We start from the raw sequence: 22,329 nt of genomic DNA on the forward strand, positions 1-22,329 counted from the left end.
CACCTTGATTGATCCCTTTCTCCTAGACTTGTTGGAATATTCACTAGTTCAGCAGGACCTCATTCTGTAGGAACTGAGATTGTTCAAATATTAATCAATCACTTAACTTGAATCATTAAATACTTTGTGGAAGATGATAGCAATGATTCTGAAGTCCTCCAAGGTAATAGGGCAGAATCCATTTTAAATCCAGGACCCCTGACTCTAAGTTTGCTAAGGATTCTTTCCTTCCAAGTCTCTGTCCTCAAGAACTCATTTGCACTTTGGGAGTCCCTTCTTTTAGAGATTTCCAAGTCTGACAGGGCAATAATGGGATGCATCATTGCATATAATCCTTGCCTGCTAATAATTTCTATTTTAAAGTAGCGGTTAAAAGGATGAAGGCCTAAAGATGTTTAGGTTACCAGTGCCTGGAGCAACTGTAGCTTTGAATCTCTCTGAGGGTGTGTGCCATTGTAACCTTCAGAGGGTGGAGAAACATGGACAAAAATTCTTGTCTCCTGATTGTTCCCTCTCCTTTCCCTGGAGCTTGTAATCATCACTGGGGTTTAGGACCCAATCTGATGTGAGAGGCCACAGAGTCACTATCAAGACATAGGCAATCCTGGATCCATGTACTTTGGCAAGGGATCCAAGACACTAAGCCGGGAATTATCCCTGAATTATATCCAATTGATGAGGCTGTAACTCCATCCAAGGACTCTGAAGATAGTGTTAATTTGCCAGAGCTTTTCCCTGGGGCAGACTCTGAGGTCACTGGTAAGTTGTCCCTAGTGGGGTGGGGTGGGTGCGTGCTCTCCAGCGGGCATACCATCGTTTGAAATCAGAGCTTATTGTTTTTAATAGCGTTACGTTATATAATTCATTTCTCATGTTGGTGCTTTGGTAAACTTTTTTTCAGGCAGGGCTGGTGTCCTGGTGGTGGGGGCCCCTAGGGGCTGGGTCCAGGCTCAGCCCCAGAGCACTGGTCTAATCCTTTCCCTTTCAAGTCTTGCAGACATTCCGCTATTCACATGATGTCATAGCTCTGAGTCTCTCTTCCTTAATGACTTGTGAGTCATTATTGTTATGGCTAACACAGGGAGGATCAGTTCTTTCTCTCGTTGTTAGTTTGGGGTTCACTTGCTTCTGTTTTTGTTTTCCCTCTTGTGTTTTCTGGTCCAATTTCTAATTTGTTTCCAGACCCTTTGGGACATTGGAAAACTGGCAGCAATATGAAGACTCAAATTGGAGAATCCATCTGAGGGCAAAGGGAGTCATCAATGAATTGATCAGCACCCTTTATGTGTTGAGCCCTGCATCAGCTGCTGTGAATGGAAATATAGTAGAGTTATGCAACTTCCAAATGGTCTTTCTGACTCTTCTTCCTTTTCATTTATTAATGCTTTTCCTCTTACCTTTAGTTATCTGTATACATATTATCTTGGGGAAGCATAGTATAGAAGAGGGAGATAATTGTTCGAACTCTAATCTTCTTGATTCCTGGTTCATTGTGCCATCTAGCAGTCTACAAAGAATAAGCCCAAATTACTTTGTCCTCCTTGGCAATAATAAGACCATTGATTGTTTTGGTTTCCTTATTAAAATGACTGATGCCTTTTTTATGTCAGTGTTATTTCTTGATATAGAATACCCTCTCCTCCTCCCATAGCAGGAATCAAATCCACCCTGGCAGTAACAAAATTGTTAAACAGACCCAATTTATAAAATGGCCATGTTTGACAATGTATGTAACATCCTGTCCTTATATCCTTTTGCTTCTTTGCTGAAAGGAGCAAGATGTTTAAATATTTGGGTTTTTACAATTGTTTTTTGTTTTTCAGTGTTAAGAAATTTTTTAGATGTCTTTTTATTTATGTTTAAATTGCAACCTGTATTATAGAGTGTTCCAAGATATGGATTTAAATGGTCTTGGTCTGATTTTGGGGGCTACCAATCAAGCAATCAATCAATACACCAAATGATAATCTTATATTAAGCATCTAATATGTCATGTACACATTTCCTGTTTCCTAATCTCTAACCAAAGTTTACTTTGAGAAAAATCTCCAAATGTGAATCATATTTAGGTCAACATAAGGATGGTCAACAGGGTCCCTGGTTTTTATACAAGCATTTAAGGTAACAAATGAGAATGAGATATAGGAAAGACTTTCATCTCTATAGAAAATAGAGAAGATGCAAAGTACTTTATTAGAAATGGAAAATCAAAAAACTTAGGCTTAGTGGTGAGGAACACAAAACTTCTATCCATTAATGGCTCCTGGGAGGAGAGGACAGATTATAAACTCCTTGAGGACAGGGACTGTCTGCTATCTCCATTGCTTAGGACAATACCTGGTACATAGAAGGTGCTTAATAATTGCTTATTGATTGGATCCAGGCTCAGCCTCAGAGCTTGACTGGTCTTCCTTCCCTTAACCTCTGTCCTAATGCTATCAATAAGATTAAAAAACAGAAGGGAAAGTGGATGTGAAATCAAAATCCTCCCAAGTTCTTTCCATCTCTAGACATAGGAGTCTCTGTTTCTATGATCCTAATGGCTGCAGATCTAATTCACTTTTACTGTCAAACAAAATAGTTGATTACTCTCTATAATTTGCTCTCCCCAGAGTCTGAGCCAATGAAAAAATTTGTGGGTAAGTTCTGTCAATGAAATCCATTCTCATATTGCATATATTGTTTTTCTGGTTCTGCTTCTTTCATTCTGTATCACGATTGTACAAATCGTGTGTTTTTCTGAGTTTTTCATATTTGTCTTTTCTTACTTTATGATGAACATTTGTCAAATTATGTACATATAAGAAGCTGGGTGGTATGATGGTTAGAGTACTAGACCTGGAATCAGGATGATCTAAATTCAAATGTGAATTCAAATACTAGCTGTGTTAATCTGGCAAGGTCAGTCATCTATCTTCTAATTTCTTCATTTGTAATATGGGGATAATAGTAATACTTCTCAGGGTTGCTGTGAAGCTAAAATGAGATAATTGTAAAATGCTTTGCAAACCTTAAGCATATTATAAATGCTCGTTGCTATTATTACTATTAACTACAGTTTATTCCATCCTTCCTTAATTGTTGAGCTCCCATTGTATTTTTAGTTCTTTGTAACTCAAAAGGTGTTACACTGAAACTCTTTGACCTCTGGGCACACAACCACTAATGCCATCTCTGAGTCAGATTTTAGCCACTTTCCTTGTATAATTCCAAATGATTGTCTAGGATGGTTGGACCAGTTCAAATTTCAATCAATGGTATTAGTTTTGTCCCATAGCTTTACCAACATTGACCATTTTCATTTTCTGTTATTCTTACCAGTTTTTTTTTTTGGGGGGGGGGGTCTGATGTAAAACCTCACAATTGTAATTTTTATTTCTCTTATTAGTTTTTAGCATTCTGAAGCATGTTTTCCATTTAGAATTTGTAATTTTCCAATTGGAAATTGATTGTTCATATATTTTACACCCCCCTCTATTGGAGAATGACTTCAGGTTGGGTTTTTTCCTAATAAGCATCAAATATATCTGAAAGTCCAACTCTCCCTGCCCTCCCAATACTCTTCTTTTTCTTTATGTTATATCTGGGACCAAATGTGGGATTTTTGAAGTTCATGAGTTGTTAACTACTGGAAGTAAAAAATACTTTGATATTATAGTTTTATATAACTTTGCTGATTTCCCCAATCATTACTGGTCCTCAAATCATTCTATATTAATTTATCTGTGTATAAGTGGTATTCTCCCATTACTATGAAAACACTTAAAACACAGGGATTGATTTGCTTTTGGTTTTGTATACTCTTATTTGGCTTCTGTCCCTTCATACAAGGCCTTTCATATAGTAAACATTTGGTAGAATGAAATTTTGCGTCAGACTGAAAGCAAACTGAGGGAAGGGGATTGTACCATTCATTTGTCTATTCAGTACCATGCTTGACTTCTAGGTGATTAGTAAATATTTATTGATTTTTTTTATAAATTAGTTTATTTCACAGAAGCACAGAATTTGAGTTGAACGGGCCCCCCTGCCCAAACTATATAAGAAAGAATCCTTATTATAATATGCCGACAAGTTGTCATTCAGTCACTGCTTTAAGACCTCCAAGGAGGGTGAACCCACCACTTCTCCAGGAAACCCGTTCCATTTTTAGACAGCTCTAATTGTTAGGAAGTTTTCCTTGACATTAAGCCTAAATTGGCTTCTTTGCAGCTTCCCCCCATTGTTGCTGGTTCTGCCCTCTGGGGCCAAACATAACAAGCCTAATCCCTTCTTCACATGACAGCCCTTCAAATACTTGAAGACAGCTACCAAGTCCCCCCTGAGTCTTATTTGCCCCAGGCTAACCATTTCCACTTCCTCCAAATTATTCTGATATGATATGAACTCGAGACTCATCAATATCCTCTTTGCTCTCTTCTATATCATCTCCAGTTTATCAATTTCCTTCTTAAATCATGGTGCCCAGAACTGAACATAATACTCTAATTGAGATCTGACAAGGACAGAAGATTTAAATAATTCTTTATTCTCAGCTAGGAGCATAATCCAGACATGGGTCAGGCTTCCTAGCAGAAACCAAATGCTACGACTGTGTTGACATAGAGTTTTTCAGAGAAAGGAATAGGTTCAATCTGAAGGATGTTGAGAGGGTCATCCCATGCAAGTAGATAGCTAAAACCTTGAAAACTTTCATCCAATTATCAATCTGGAGCATTTTACAATAACCTTTCTTTGGCTGACCAGAAGATATGGAGAATACTGATAGAGAAGCTGGTCAGCTTCACAGATGTGATTCTTGCACATCAAGAACCAAAACACCTGCTAGTTTCTTCCAGTGCTCTGCAAAAGCTGTTTTAGCACCTGAGCTGGTACAGAGGCTGGGTCTGAATCAGAGCATTGCCAAAGGCAAATATGATCAGCTTGGCCTGGAGTTGCCTGGGTCGGAATTTGGCTTCTTCTTTGAAGTACACAGTGTGTGGGAAGGGATAAGGATAGCCTTCTCGGAAACCGGTGTCATTCTTCACTTCATAAATGTCGCATTCCCGTGAATTGATTTATTTAGAATGACCTATACCCGAGTTAGAATTCTGAGTTTAGCTGTACGATGATAAGAGATGGCTGGAGATTGTCAAGAGTTTTCAGGCTTTTTTGCTTTTCTGATTCTTAGATCTGCAGATGCTATCTTCTGTGATTATGTTGAAAACAGGAATCCTTTGATGTGAAAGCCTGAAGGTGTTTAGACTTTTAAGTATTTAGAGCAGAATGCAATGATGGCTCCAGTTCTTGGGTTTCACTGAGAGGGTCTACCCAATAAAGACCCAATTACTAGAAAAATAAAATAAACATCCAATATATTAGTTCAACCATAGGCTTTCTTACAGCTGCAAGAAACATTACAACAGAACCATCACTAGATATTTGGGAATTTGTTCCAGGACACTAAATTTGAAGGGGGCCAGTAACAATTGTATTCTTTCAGTGCAGAGAAACAATATTTAAACACGGAAAAATCAAAAACAGTTAAAACGGGAAGAAAAAGATGGCACTTCTGCCCTACAGTGTTCTCCCTACTTCCTCTTCCACTTTTGCCCTCTCCCCACCCCTCAGTGAAGGAGAGATTTATGCCATCTGCCCAGACATGGATTATGAAGTATGCTCTATTGTTTAGTTTTAGATAGATATACCTTAGAGACCAATAGATATAAACTTTGGATCTATGGCTTGATGGCAAGGGTCTGTGAACTTGGATAAGAAAAAAAATAGCATCTCTGTTTTTATTTTTGACTGAAATTCTTCTAACTGAAATTTAATATTTCCTTCAATTTTGGATTAAAAAAATCATCCCAAGAAGAGATCCATATACTTCACTGGATTGTCTAAGAAGTACACAACAAACATACATGTTTAAGAATCATGATCCAGTTTCACCTTTGTTTTTATAGGTAGGTGAAGAAATTCTGGCTAAGAGAAATAATGTGTTTTGGTTTTGTTGCTGCTGTTCAGTCCTGTCCAACTCTTTGTGACCTCATTTGGAGTTTTCTTGGCAGATACAATGGTTTTCAATTTCCCTCTCCAATTTATTTTACAGATGAGGAAACTGAGGTAAACAAGGTTAAATTACTTGCTCAGGAACACTCGGCTGATAAGTGTCTGAGGCCAGATTTGAACTCCGGAAGATGAGTCTTCCTGACTCCAGGCCCTGTAGCCACTGCACCACCTAGCAGCCCCAGGTGTTTTGGCTAGATGACCCCAAACAAGTTAGTGGCAGAGCCGGGGACCAGAGAACAGATCACTTTACTTTTTGCCTTGTACTCTTTCCACCACACCATGTGGAGGTTCTAATTTTGTGGTTTATTCATTACCAAAAGATCCCTCTGACTCCTCTCCCCCTCACTTTCTCTTAATTCCTCCCGAAATGGATTTATTCCTTTCACTGAAGTGACTCCATCATGCTATTGGTTAAGTCTGTTGTAGACATAGCCTCTGTGAGGTGCAGAACATCTCATGCAATGGGGCGGGGAAGCCTCGTCTGCTGGGGGAAAGCAGGGGGAGCGGTCCCTTTGATCCTCCAAACACACAGTCCAACAATGTGACTGCGGAAAGATGAACGGAGTCGAGTTGCTTCCCTGGCAGGGTTCCTCCTCGCAGTGTGTGTCAGCTTCGCAGAAGCAGGAGGAGTGGAAGCGACCCCTCGGAGCCAGGCAGCAGGAATGGCTCCAGAAGCCTTGCCTAAGCCCTGGGTATCTGAGTCATCATCGCCCGGTGGTCTCTGGGAGTGTCAGACTGTTTTAATCCCTTCTGTCCTCGGGTGCAAGCTTTCATTTGTCAAACTAAAAATATTCCCTTGGGGAACCTCTTTCGGCTGCGGTGAGGTGGGAGATGGAATGGCATCTTCCTCATCATTTCCTGACAACACATCACCCATTCAGTGTTCAGTGGCTCAGTGAAGAGTGACCAGCCAAAATGAGTAATGTATCCCATGGTCCTCTAGTTCAGGCTGGCTTACCACTTTCTCCTCCAAAGGGATTTAGAAAAAAAAAGTTTTATTGTTGCCTTTTAAAAATATTATACTCATTTCATGAAAGTCTCGTTTTTTTCCCCTTGTAAAATCCTTCTTCAATTACAAAAATACATGGGTGAAATTAACCAATACAGCAACGGTATCTGATCATGTATGTAACATTCTCTACCCATAGATCATCACTTTTTTACCTTGTTATATTTTGTTGCTGTTGTTGAGTAGTTTCAGTTGCATTGGACTTTTTATGATCTTTTTTGGGTTTTCTTAACAGAGCTACTGGAGTGGTTTGCCATTTCCTTCTCCAGTTCATTTACAGATGAGGAAACTGAGGTAAATAGGGTCAAGTGACTTTCCCAGGGTCACAAAGCTAGTGTGTGTGTGTGTGTCCAGATTTGAACTCAGGAAAATGACTCCAGACTGGGTACTCTGTTCACTGCACCAGCTAGCTGCTCCACCCAGATATAACAAGCATATTTTGTCATTATACTCCATAAAAATTATATAGATATATATTTTAATGCTTCAGATAATGTTTTAGTAATTTAAAGTCTTGATGTATATCTGGTCACCGGACTTACATGATTCTGAAGGAGAAAGTAAGGCTGGTGACTTTGCATAGCTCATCTCATTCCAATCCAATTCACTTTCATGTCAAGATATCACCTCTCTGATGTCATGGCCCTCTTCCAGAATGAAGGGCAAACAACAACAACCAATTTAAAGTACAAACATCCCCACATTTGGACACACTGTACTTTGACCCCAACATGGTGATGTCATTTTGGAATTCTTTGAGAATGGAGGACAACAAACAAATTTTCAAAAACGAATTTTGTTCTAGCATTAAAGAAAGTTCCTGAAACACCCATCAAATTTAATCCCCGAAAAAAGGTGAAATAACATAAAAGAGCGATTGTACAAAGTAATGCTACTTTATTCTTTGTAGTCTATACTTTTTGAAGTTGGTATCACCGGTTCCAGTGGTTTGATTTGAATTTTTTGCTGTTTAATATTGTTTTCATTTACAGAGCCATAGTCATTGTGTACATTGTTATCATCATCACTTGTGTTTTTAGCTCTGCTTTGTTCATTCTCTAGGATTTTATGGGTCTTCCTTTGCTTCTCATCATTTCTTGTGGCTTAGTATGATTCTGTTATAGTTATGCAGCATCATAACTCAATATTTTTTGCAAATGGGGCAAAATTAGGGCAGGGCAAGGAGATTCATGGTATTGTGGAGGAGGCTATCCTGGGATACCAAGAGGTTTCTACATTCCTGAGGTCATGGGTACTGCTAGTGGGAATGGAGGGAACAGGACAGTGGTAGGGCCAGGGATGGGACAGCCACTGAAGGAGAAAAGTAAACCCCACCATCACTGTCACCAGGGACTGGGTGGGGAGGAGAGGAATCAATCCATCCATCCACAATCATTAATTAAGCATCTAAAATGGGACATGAACTAAGTGAGGTGTTAGGATACAAAAACTTAAAGTAAAAGCAGTCTCCACCCTCAAGGAATTTACATTCTATCAGGGAAGATAACACGTGCCAATAAGTATATATGAAATCTATACAAAAAGAGATAATTTGCAGACAAAGGGAGGGCAGAAAGAGTTGGGAGGGGGGAAGGAATCAGTGAAAACTTCATGTAAAAGGTAGATAGAGCACCAGCCCTAAAGTCAGGAAGACTTGAGTTCAAATCCGGCCTCAGACACTTAATACTTCCTAGTTGTGTGACCCTGGGCAAGTCACTTAACCCCAATTGCCTCAACAAAAAAAAAAGAAAGAAAAACAAGAGACTCTAAAAGATGGGAGTGAAGAGCCATGAAGGCAGACAGGTTTGGGGAAATAGAATGCCATGGGTGAGATAAAGCAAGAAAGCCAATTTGGCAGACTGCAAAGTCCACTGTTAGGATCAGTAAGAGGGTAATGTATAATAAAACTGGAAAGGAAAGCTGGGACTAAGTTGTAAAGGGCTTTCAATGCCAGAGGAGTTTACATTTTGTTCTACTGGTATCTAGAAACTACTGTTCATTGAGCAGGAGAGTGACATGGTCAGACTTGCACTTTAGGAAAATTGCTTTGGTGACTGTGTGGATGATAGATTGGAATGAGGAAAGTCTTGACGTAGAGAGACTGATTAGGAGGCTATTATAACAATTTAGGCAAAAGGGGATGAGGACCTAAACAACGTGCTGGTTGTATAAGTAGAGAAAAGGGAGTTGGATGAGATGGATAAGAAATAATGATAATTGGCCATAAAATGGTTCTGGGAAATGAAGGGGAGTAAGGAGCCAAGGATAAAACCAATGGGATCAGTCTGGGAGAAATGAAAGAAGAATGGTACCCTTTAGAGAAATTGGAAAGACTTGAAGAGTTAATATCCTACAGGATGATACTATTGAACTCCTTGAAATTTCCCTTCCTGGGGTAAAACTCCACTTGCCCATTCCTAGTTAGAGCTTTGCATTCATATGAAACAACTGATTTAGCCACTCTTCGATCTTTGAGTATAGATTCCTCTTCAACTTTTTTCTTGAAGTCTTGCAGTAAGTATAACTCAGTATATACAAAGCAGTCCATCCTATGTTTGGATAACTCCTCATCATAAGGAAGTTTTTCCTGCCATCTAAACTAGATTTGCCCTTTGAAGCTTCTATCCATTGCCCCTCTGAGGTCAAATAGAACAAGACTCCTCTTCAGACTGATTGCTCTTGACATACCTGAAGGTGGTCATCATGTCTCCTTTGAACCTTCTCTTCTCCAGGCTAAATGGTTTGAATTCTCTCAATGAATTTTCTTATAGCATGTATTTGTAGAAATAATGATAGTACTTACTTGTCTTGTCTATGTCTATAGACAACACACACACATACATATATATATATACATATATACACACACACACACATATATATCTGTAAACAATATATATATATATGTAATATATATATGGGTGAAATATATACATATGTACACATCAATATATAGATATAGATATCATAGCATAATGATACTTTGGAGCCAGAGAAGCTGGATCCAAACCCAATTCTACCATTGTGTGTCTTCGTGATGTCAGCCAAGAGGCAATCCATATAATGCCTCTGTTTCAGAGATTGGACTAGCTCACCCTCTAAAGTGTTGTTTTAAACTATGAAGCAGTCACTTTATGCAAGTATATGTAATTTTAATACTAGAAAATTCTACTTCCTACCATGGCCTAATGGTAAATTTATCTTGTGATAAAACAGATTTCATGTATTATAATAAGCATGAGGATGGTGAAATGGATAGACCCATGAACTTGGAATTAAGAAGATATGTTCAAATCTCTTCTCAGATGCTTACTCTAGCTAGTCACAATCTCTTGTGACTCAACTTTCTTATCTATATAGTGGGGATAAAAATAGAACCTACCATATTTTTATGGAGTTGTGCCAAAGAAGCTATGTATATATGTATGTATATATGTATAAATATCTTTCAAATTTTTAAATGTTATATAAAGAATATAGCATTATCAAGAAAAGACCCAAACCTCTACTGGACATTAACACAGAAAATTAGAGAGCACAATATTCAAGCTTTTCCCAGGGCACACAAATATCTTGTCTGAGCTTTGACATCATTTGCACAGGATTGATAGAAGAATGAGAGGAATTTGCAGACTTGGAGAAAATTCCAACTTGGGAACAGAAAGGTGACAGAAAGGAGAAAGAAAACAAGCCATTGCCCCCTCTTCTTTCCGTCCTCTCCTCCTCAAATTATCAACAAACAGTCCAAAGGATGTAGCACAGTATAGAGCACTATTTCCAGAAATAGAGATCTGGGATTAGATCCTCCTTTTGACAAGACTTTGGGCCAATTGTTTAATCTTCCTCAACTTCCTTGCCTGTCAAATGAGAGGTTTGAACAAGATGGCCTCTGAGATTCGCTTAATTCCTTGATCTTATTTTAGCAGAAACCAGTTGGTCAAGCTATAAGAAAATAGTGTAGTTGAACTTGATGTTAGGAAAAGCTGAGTTCAAATCCTGCTTCACACTCTAGCTTTGTGGCTCTGGGCAAATATTTCACCTCTCAGCCTTACTTTTCTCAAGTGTAAAATGGGAAAAGTAATAGCTCCTACCTTACAAGGTTGTTTTGAGGATTAAATGAGCTAATATTTATAAAGTGATTCACACATCTCAAAGTGCTAAGTAAATGCTGTTATTATATGCTGGGATCAGGGAGCAGAATTTTGTGAGTCTGCTTTAGAAGTGAGGAGCAGGCAAACGCCAGCACTTTTTAACTATCAACCAGGTGACCTGGAGGAGGGAAGGTCCTCATTACTCAGATCTCTGAATAACCATTCTTGGGATAGGAGTCTCTTTTATCCTCTGGCAGTCTGGTATTAACATCAAGTATTGATACATTTAGTCCCTTACTTTTCTCACATCTTTCTCCACCCCTTTCTTTAGTCCTATTTGTCCCTCAAGTGGGAGAAAGCAGCACTGGGTAGGAGGGGGAGCCATGCCCATGATCCACAGGTTAATTTCAGGGAGAAAGAATCTCTGTCTGAATAGCTGAAAGGAGCAGCCAAGTCTGTCTCTGGGCAACTATTCCATTAGAGAAGGCTGTGTATGTGTGTGTTTTTTGTGTTCCGGTCTGCGTGGGGAGATGGGACTCCTCCCAGCTTCAGACTGAATTATTTAGTAACAGAGTTGGGACAACCTGAAGGAGTCTGGGTTTCAGCACACCAGATCCCACCACTTTCCAGATAGTTTTGATTTGGCAAAGTCCAAAAATAAAACTCCAGCCCACTGTCTCTCAGTGCTTTCTCAGTGCTGGGTACTGTGCCAGAGCAATGGAATCCGTATGTTAGGAATTCAAGTGCACACAACTGGCAGAGACGATTGATTCAGAATGCCCCCAAATAGCTTATGTGGATCTCTAGCTTCTTTTCCAGATGTTCCTGGTTCCTTAGGATGGGATTTCTCTTGGGCTTTTCCTCGAGGGTCAGAGATTACACTCAAGATTCATAATTGGGGCAGCTAGATAGAGCATTAGCCACGAAGTCAGGGAAACCTGAGTTCAAATGTGGCCTCAGATACTTAATACTTACTAACTATGTGATCCTGGGTAAGTCCCAATTGTCTCACGACCCCCTCCTCAAAGGTTCAAAATCCTGAGAATTATCAATCATTCAACAACTATTGTGAGATCAACTATATGCTGAGTACTGTATGAGGTCCTAGAGATGCAAAGCCAAAAATAGAACATATACTTTTGTTGTTTACTCCTTTCAGTTGTATCCAATTCTTTATGATCCAATTGGGGTTTTCTTGGTAGAGATACTGGAGTGGTTTGCCAAATCCATCTCTAGCTCATTTTACAGATGAGGAAACTGAGGCAAATGGAGTTAAGTGACTTGCCCAAGGTCACACAGTAAATATCTGAGGCCAAATTTGAACTCAAGTCTTCCTGGTTCAAAGCCCAGTGCTGAACTGAACTATCTAACTGCCTCACGGAACAGATAAAGTGATAAGAAAATACAATATATAAAAAATTAAAATGTAAATATTTTGTGGTGGAAGGAGAACATTAGAAATTGGGGACAGAAAAGACCTCAGGTAGCAAAAAGTCCCTAGACTGAGTCTTGAAGGAAATTTTGGTTTTTCAAGAAGAAGAGGTATAGAGGGAAAGCATTTCAGGCATTGAACAGAGCAATGCAAAAACATGGAAATGGGAAATAAAATGTTATATATGGGGAACAACAAACAAGTCAGTTTGTCTAGACTGTAAAATGTATGAGGGAGAGAAAGATGAAACAATCCTGGAAAAATAGGCTGGAGCCAGATTGTGAAAGACTTTAACTGCCCAACAGACAAGTTTTTATTTTATCCTAGAGGTAATAGGGAACTACACAAACTGTTTTCTCTTTTTAAAAGAAGATTTATTGAAGGCTGTTGTTGTCTTTGTATCACAGTATTCTCTGAAAAATGAAACTTTCTCTCTAGTTTGATTCTTTCTTTGTGACAAGAGAAAAGATTACAAAAAAGCATTGAATACAACGATGACATCTACTGATGTATACAACATTCTGATCCAATAGTTCCCCACCAAACCGTTGGGAGTTTCGTGAATTCACTGAAGCTTCTTGAGGAGGGGAAGGATATGTGCCTTAGGAATATTAGTGTGGCTGTTTTGTGGAAGATACAGTAGAAAGGGGGAGAGACTGAGATTAGGGGGAACCAATTAGGAGGCTATTGTAATAGTCCAGATGAAGGGTAATAAGAGCTTTAACTAGTCTGGTGGAGAGAAGGGAAGGAGGTAGAGAAATGTAGAAGTGAAATTGACAAGAAGTTTTTGGATTTCAGGAATGAAGAAGGAAAAGTTGAGCATGAATCTAAGTTGTAAATCTGAGAAACTGAAAGGACAGTGACATCCTTGTCAAAAAAAAACCCTTGTTATCCATCTATACTACATCTATCAAGAGAAAAAGGGGGGAGAGGGAGAAGAAGAGAAAGGGAGAAGAAAGAGAGGGAGAGGTGAAAGAAAGAGAGAAGGGGAAAGTAAGGGAGAGAAAAGAATAAGGAAGAGAATGGAAGGGGAGGAAAAGGAAGAAGGAGAGTGAGGAGAAGAAGAGGGAAAGAGAAGGAGGGAGGAAGAGAAAGGAAGGGAAAGGGGAAGAGAGAGAAGTAAGGAAGAGAGGTGATCTTAGGGAAAATATAAATTCATTTTAAACATATAAAGTTTGAAATGCATATATGTAATCTGGAAGGCAGTTATTGATGTGGGATTAGAGTTTAGGAGAGAAACAGGGCTGTAAGATACACTACTCTGGAAGTCATCTGTATATATGTAATAATTTTCATGACTCCCAATTTAGCTTGTTTTTTACTTTCCCGAAAGAAAAGTCTGTTCTATAATCCAGGCTTCTCTGATTTTGTTCTGTTAACATATATCTCTTGAGAAGAGTGATGACACTCTTCTCTATTTTTCCAAAGTTGTCTTGCTTCTTGACTCATCAATATCAAAAATAAGAGAGTATGACACAGAAAGGAAAGAGATAGGATGTGTGTATGTGTGTGTGTCTGTGTGTGTGTGTGTGTGTCTGTGTGTGTGTGTGTGTGTGTGTGGTGTGTGTGTGAGGAGGGAAACTATAAAACAGGTACATGACTCTTCTTGTGAAGAATGATTCTAGATATTGAGGAAATCCTATTCCAAGATCTATAGAGCAAGACGGAAAATTCATAGATGCAGAAATCCTTTACTTTTAGGAGGAAGTGAGATGTGTGATTGGTAACTCCATATTGAAAAGTAAAGGTGCAAATCAAGTGTTGACCTTAGACAATATGAATGTGAAGATCTCTTCCAGCTTTAACAGTCACAGGATCACAGAATCTCAGAACTAGAAAAGACCATGAATACCTTCTACAACATGTCTATCAAGTGGTCACCTACCATTTGCTTGAAAACTTTCAGTGACACTTATTTTCTGAGGCAGTCCATTCCACTTTTGGGTAACTCTAATTCTTAAGAAGGTTCTAATCTTGTCTAACTTTCACTACAAGTTCCTAACCATTGCTTCTGCTACTGTCCTCTGGGGCCAACCAAGGGAAGTTTAGTCCTTTGCCTGTGCAACACCCTTTCAAGTCTACAAAGACAACTATCATGTCTCTACAGGACTTCTGACCTGTAGGCTAACAAGTCTATGATTCTGGGACCAGTCAGGAGATGCCCTGTCTTTCTAGGGCAAGTATCCAAGATGTGATTGAAAACTTGCCAAAAAATCATCAGATGAATTGATTGATGTGGACCTCTGGCATCCAGGACACCACAGTCTCCAAATTCCCTTCCTACCTTTCAAACCTTGCTTTCTCCCTTGTTGGCTATTCTTCTTCCCTCCCCATTAAGGGGAATGTTGCCCAAGATTTGGTCCTTGGCTCACTTTTCTTTTCTCCCTTGGCAAATTTGATCACTTTCATGGCTTGAACTCTTACCTCAATCTAGACAACTCTTAAATTTGGATTTCTAAATCTGATCTCTCTCCTGACCTTTAGAGCTCCACCTCCAATTGCCTAGAGGGTCTCTCCACCTGGAGATTCTCCCAGAATCCCTCAACATGTCCTAAATTGAACTTATTCCCTTTGTCCCCCAAACCTGCTCTTTTTTTGACTCTAGGCTTCCTGTCCGGATACTTAGTCCTCAAGATTTAAAACCTGCTGGTTATCTTCGACTCTTCACTCTTCTAAACTTATCCTCTTCCTCTTGTGGCTTTCTCTTCCAAGCCAAATTCAGTGCTTTCCAAATCTTGTCTGCCACATCCAGGCTTTCTTTTCTTATTCTCACTGCCACTTTATAAACCTAGATGATTACAGTAGTCCTTACAGGTCTTCTCACTTCCACTTTCTCTCTTTTCTGATTCATTTATCTGACTGCTATCAGCCTGATATTCCTTGTATACAAGGCCAGTTATGTCACTTCTTTGCTTGGAACTTTTCAGTAGGCTCTCTATTGTCTTTTGAATCAAACTTAGAATCCTTAGCTTGTTTCCAAAATGCTCCACAATCTAGCCTTGATGTATCACTCAAGAGTTCAAATCTCGCCTTGGACACTTACTAATTGATCTTGGGTAATTCATTTAACTTCTCCAGTCTCAATTTCACCTTCTGTAAAATGAGGGTTATAATAGCACCTACTTCCCAGAGTTGTTGTGAAGAGAAAATGAGTCAATAATTGTAAAGCATTTCGCAAACCACGGAGAATTATGGAAATGCTAATTGTTATTAATATTATCATTATGATTAGCATGTTATAAACCCTAAAGTGGTACAGAAATACTAGTTATATTTTTAGCACTATTATTTTTACAAACGTTAGAATACTATAATAGGTATTATTTATTTCACCATCATTATTATTAATCTCTGTGACCATGGAAAAGTTATTTTGTCTTTCTAAGTCTCATTTATTCATCATCAAAGTTGGGACAGTAATACCTACAGTACTTACCTAATAGATTTGCTGTAAGAAGTACATAAATGCTCTTTATCATTAAGTGCTTAATAATTGTGTACTGAATTTCAGTGCTACTCATTTCTGCTGAGTCATATGAAAATAAAGAATATAGACAGGAGAAACCTGAAACTTCCATAGAGATTTTAAAGTCATGGAACCTAAAGGACTTTGAATCACAGGTGGTATTTTTATGTCTTCTTCCGGTTATGAGTGTAGAGGAGAAAAGAAGCTATGGGACATGAACAGCTGATTATGCAGATGATGTTGCAGTAAAGGATATGGTTTCCTGGACCACGACTTGTGATACCAGAAGGATGGGCTGGCTTTTGGCATGGGACAAAATGTATCTCATGAGGATTGGGAAGAATGTGTTTGGCAGGAAAGCCAATGAGTTCTTTAAACTGATTTCTTAGAGGGAGGGAAAAAGAAAACAACCAGGCACATTGTAAAACTCTAGAGCATGCAGCACAGCATATGTGACAGAAAGAAGTCGCAGAGAAAAGAATATGCTTTCAGGTGAAGGTAATAAGGCAGTGGGGCACCATCGATACCTACTGTTGTTGAGACAGTGTGGTAGACTTGGTCTTAGAAGACCAAAGTTCAGATCTTGCCTCTGCTATCTAATACCTTTTTGAACATCATTTTCCTTACCTGCAGAATAAATGGCTGGATTCTAAGTATAAGACCCTTCAGCCCAGAGGGCTGTCACCCCAACTTGGGGGCTCTCGAAAGCATGACACAACAAAATCTCATTCTAACCTGGATTCCTTTTATCTTTCTAGTCTTGTGATATAATAACCCCCTTCATCCAACTATACTGTTATACATTCAGATGTGCAGATTGAGTGAGGAAACATTTATTTGCTCAATAGAACACATATGACATTCCATCTTCCTTTATACTTTGTCTCCCATGCCTTGAATGGTATCTCCTTTCACTTCCATGCCTTGTTATCTTTTGTTTCCTTCAAGACTCAGAATAAGAACCATCTTTTATATGAAGCCATTCCTGATTCCCCCTAACTGCTAGTACACTCTGTCTCCAAACTCCTTGGCATCAATATTGCATATATTGTGTATTTATTTATATGTACATAAATGCTACCCTTCATTAGAATGTAAGTTTCTTAAGGGTAGAGACTGCTTTACATTTTGTCTTCATATCCCCAGAGCTTATTATAGTTCCTGGCATGTGGTAAGCTTTTAATAAACACTTATTGATTATTTTGAGCCATGCTTTTTCATTCTATATTATTATTGCCTGAATTCTCCCATAGAACTTCCCAATTCATTAGAATTTTCTGTTATGATACGGGAGCCACCTGCCAGTGGCTGATGGAGGACTAACTCAGATCTATAGAATGGATCTCTTCATGTGAGCAGATGATGAAAGACACATATTCCATCATCCACAAGGAACATCTGTGTCAGCAAAGTCTGCTTTGCAACTCCTTCAGATGGTATGATTCACAGCTGTGGAGGCTCTAGGAGAATTGACCTGCCCCTTCATTTAGGCATGGTCCTTAACAATTCCCCATTTTTTGTTTTATGGATATTCCCCACCTCCCACAGCATGGTCAGTGAGTTTGTGTATTTGCTGTTATCTGAGTCCATACACTGAAGAATGCAAGCAACACTATCACCCCTGGATGATTGCAGAGTGAAATACTATTACAGTTGTTGATCTTGTGAGATGTCATAGAGGCAAACTTTCAAATGGAGAAGAGGACTATAGTCAGAACAGGCATTTAAGTCTCTCATCAGTCTCCTGGCTTGGCCCTTTGATGTATTGGCCCATTTGAATACCCTGACTTTTTTAGTCTTACCAGTTCTCTTCTCCCTTTCCTTCCCTGTGGGTTACCAAAGGAACTTTGGGAGGATCCTACTCACAAATAGCAATCAGGCTGGAGGTCTAACTCAGACCTATAGAATGGATCTCTTTATGTGAGCAGATGATGATGATACAAGGAGATGGAGAGGCAGTTGCTGTTCTCTAATCTCTCCACTGAGAGGATGTTGCGTTGTCTGATCTCTCTCCTCTTCCTTCTTGCCTCTAATTTATTTCGTTCCCCATCCACAAGGAACACCTATGTCAGCAGAGGCTGCTTTGCAACTCATTCAGATGTTATGATTCACAACTGTGGAGGCTCTTGAAGAATTGACCTGCCCTTCAGTTAGGCATGGTCCTCAACAATTTTCTTAGCAATTTGTTTTACATTTTGGAAGTATTCAGTCCAACACTTAGACTACCTTTATTTATTTATTTATTTTTGGCAAGGCAATCAGGGTTAATTGATTTCCTGAGGGGCACACAGTTAGTAAATATCAAGTGTCTGAGACTGGATTTGAACTCAGGACTAGTGCTCTATACACTATACTACCTAGCTGCTCCTAGACTACCCTTTTTAATTCTTCATTTGAGTTAGATAGACCCACTTCTTTTTCAAACCATCTGTCTCCTGAATGATTTCTCTTCCCCTACTTCTTTTGTATGGATCATCAATTTTCTTTTGTGATAGTCATGCAAATTCTTGTATTTTTACTTCTTCTTATCATTATTTCATAAGGTGATATTGCTTATAATTTTCACAGAATTTTCCATAATGGTTTTTTAAAAATGGATTTGTGTCCTTCATTGTTGCCGTCCTTGCTTGCCATCTCTCTTCCCCAAAGCAAGATCAAGTCTTTGTTTTTTAAAGCTGTTTCTGGATTCTTTTGGCCTTCTTGCTACACTGACAACTTTACATTGCTTGAACTTTTGCTGGAAGAGTGTGATAGGAAGAGCTGTATGTAGAGGATGAGGGATGAAACATGAATAGCTAGAGTGTTCCACTAGCTGCTTTTGCATCATTGGGTGGCCTCCATGTGGTGCACTTATGGGAAGGCATGGATGAAAGACACTAGGAATGGATAGGTATGGATAGATTGGATGTAAGGAAACTAAATGGCTCAAGGGATAGAGCACTTGGAATGAAAATCTGAGTTCAAATCCAGCCTTCCTACCTTAACCCCTTAATCACCATTTGCCTCAATATTCTCATCTGTAAAATCAGGAAAATAATATCATTTATTTCCCAGAATTGTTATGTTATCAAATGAAATAATAAGCATAAAGCACTTATCACAGTTCTTGGAACATTGTAGGCACTGTATAAATACTGCTATCATTATTATGATCTATAGGTCACAGGTTCATATGGGCATTTGAATGTAGCTAAAAACACAAGAAAAGCACATACTGTTGTTTTAAATGAATTAAGGTCTCTAGGACCAGATGAATGACTCCCCAGAATACTGGGTAACTTGAAAATATTATTCCAGAGCCATTGTCAGTAGCAAAATTGAAAAACAAAATAATAGAGCATCGTAGAAGAATGCCACAAATCTTGAAATGGGTAAATGTCCAGATTTCCAATAGGGACAAAAGAGTAGATATAGACTGGCAAGGTTAAAGTCTATCCTAGGCTAAATACTGAAGTATTTTATTAAGTAGGCAGCTTAGTGTTCTATGTGAACATTGACAAAAGAGTTTAGTGGGGACTGGGTGCCAAAATATTAGGCCTATATTCAATCTAATTTCTGAAGCTGTCATTAAAATGGGCGACCCTTGTGGAGAAAAAATTTGCCACCTTTGCCACCACAAAACACCAAATGCTGTCCCCAACATGGTGGGTATATCAGTTTGGCTATTGTAGCAAGGAATCCTGATAGAAAGACATAGAACTAGCATGTGGTAGACATTTAAGGTCATGGCCACCAGCTTGATAATTACCTCTCCTTAAAATGAGGTTGAGACATCTCAGGATCTTGAGCCAAAGAATCCTAGCAATAGTAGGGGGATCTACCTAAACTACTGGTCCTGCTTCCTGCTTTTTTCCTTGACCCATCATCTAGGGAAATAGACCGTGTAGATGTGACCTGGCAATTGCTTCTTTCAATGCTATATCACTTACTTCCTCAGCAACCACATCATCTACTGAAGAGCTAGAAAAGAAAGTTCTCATTACTAAAGTACTTGGCATGGTAAAATGGCTCAAAATCAGAAATGGATATAATTTATCAGTGAAAGTAACATTAAAGAAGATGCATTACTATCTGCTTTGCTGATTCCCCTTAAGGACCACTAGGCTTTTCCATCTGACTTAGTCCTAAAGCCTCCTTTTATCTGTTTTTGCCTCCAAAGAATTTGAGTTCTTTGAAAGAAGGGACTATTTTACTTTTCTATTTATATCCTCAATACTTAACATGCTATGCACATAGTAGATACATAATAAATGCTTCTTCATTCAGGATTTACCCAATATTTTGGGAGATCTTTCTTTGAGTTCTTTAACATTTTGTGTGAGCCATTATAATACTCAAGATGTTCATTATTTATTCCCTTTTTCTTGCTACTTAACTACTCCACTCCCTTTTTCAGTCATATATATTCTTGCTTATAAATTTTTATAATAATAAATGTAAAGTCTTGCTCCTCGTGTGAAAAAGATTAATGTAATACATTATCAAGTTTCTAGACCAGTGCTCTATTTCTAATCCCCATCCAGGTCCTGATCACCCTATATTAAGTCAAGGTGCTAGAACGCTGGACTTGGAGAGAGTGGGGTCTGAGTTTAAATCCTACCTCTTTAACTCAGTAATTATGTGACCTTGGGGAAGTATCTAAGCCTCTCTAAAATTCATTTTCCTATTCTGTAAAATGAGGGAGTCAGGCTAGGCAACTTCTGAAATCCCTCCCAGCACTACATCTATGATCTTTTGATATGGCAAACAGATAAGCATGTACATGGTAATTTGGGGAGAAGAGAAGAAGCAGCAATTATTTGAGATTTGAAAGAAGACTTCCAAAAAGCTAACATAAGCTGAACTTTGAAAGAAGCTAGGATCCTAAGAGGTAGTATTGAAGAGGGTGTGTATTCTAGTCATGAGGGACAGTCTGTATAAATGCTTGGAAGTGGGAAATGGAGTGTTGGCACCAGAGAAATAGAAATACTAAAAGGGTAGCTCAACTAGGATGAAGACTATATGACAAAAAAGAATGTAAAATAAGTCTGGAATCAATATGACATTTATTTTAAAATGCAGAAAATAAAATAAATGGACAACAAAAGAGATACAAATAAGCAAGGCAATTTTGTTACTTCCTTGTTAAATGTAACATGAATAATGAAAAGCAACAAACTGAGTAACAAGTTAACAGCCTTATAGTCTTTTTTTTCTTTATATATTGAAATGCTTGTTTTTGTTAATGTCTAAGGTAACAATGATGAAAAATGAGGAGGACAACAACCACCACCACAGCGCATTGAAAGAAAAGGCTGGAGCCAGATTTTGAAAGGCATTTCCTTCTTCTTGCCTATGCTATATCAGACTGAATTTTCTTAAGTAAGTGAGTTCTATCTCTGCTTGTAGTTTGATTAGTCTAAGGATAGCAGTCCTTAGCCAGTATATTTTATTGTTATTGTTCAGTCATTTCAGTCATATCTTCTCTTTGTTATCCAATTTGAAGTTTTCTTGGCAAAGGTACTAGAGAAGTTTGCTATTTCCTTCTTCAGCTCATTTTTACAGATGTGGAAACAGGGGCAAACAGACTTAAGTGTCTAGCCCAGGATCATACTAGTAGGTATATGTGGTAAGATTTGAACTCATGAAAAATAACTTTCCTAATTCCATGCCAAGTGATCTACTGTACTGTCAGCTGCCCCTTAACCCGTATATAGGTTGCTTTGAATCCAGGAGTTTTAGGAAAGAAAAAGTATAGTTGTTTATTCTCAACTCCGGCTATTGGAATAAGAAAACCATAATAGGTTTTCAAACTGATATTTGATTCCTGTGTGCAACTATGATCACTCACTACATGAAATGCTCAAGAACTCTGGATTTAAGTCTTAACTTCTCCTTGGGATATGAACGTGGGAAAAGACAAACTCCTTCGGCTGGTATTTTACTTTTTAGTGTCTTAGTGTTGGCTGAGAACTCTGATTGCTTCATACCTTGGCTTATTCATTGCTGGTGAAATGCACTAACTGAAATTCTCTCTTCTCCACTCATCATCTTTCCTTCTATGTCTTTTTTCTTGAGAACTTGTCATCACCTCTCCCACTAGGTTGACACTTTTACTGGCATACTGTTCTCTTGCTCTCCACTGGACATCCAGAGTCATAGTTTGTCATGCATAAGGGGATGGTCAAAGAATCAGAGTGGTGCTACATAGTGATAAATGCCAGATCCTAAGCTAAAGCTAAAAAAAAAATTCACTGATAGTCATTCAGGATAGAGAAGCCCTGACAGCAAAAAGTGTTCT

The sequence above is a fragment of the Antechinus flavipes genome, chromosome 4 (genome assembly GCF_016432865.1).
Source record: "Antechinus flavipes isolate AdamAnt ecotype Samford, QLD, Australia chromosome 4, AdamAnt_v2, whole genome shotgun sequence".
Classification (NCBI taxonomy): domain Eukaryota; kingdom Metazoa; phylum Chordata; class Mammalia; order Dasyuromorphia; family Dasyuridae; genus Antechinus; species Antechinus flavipes.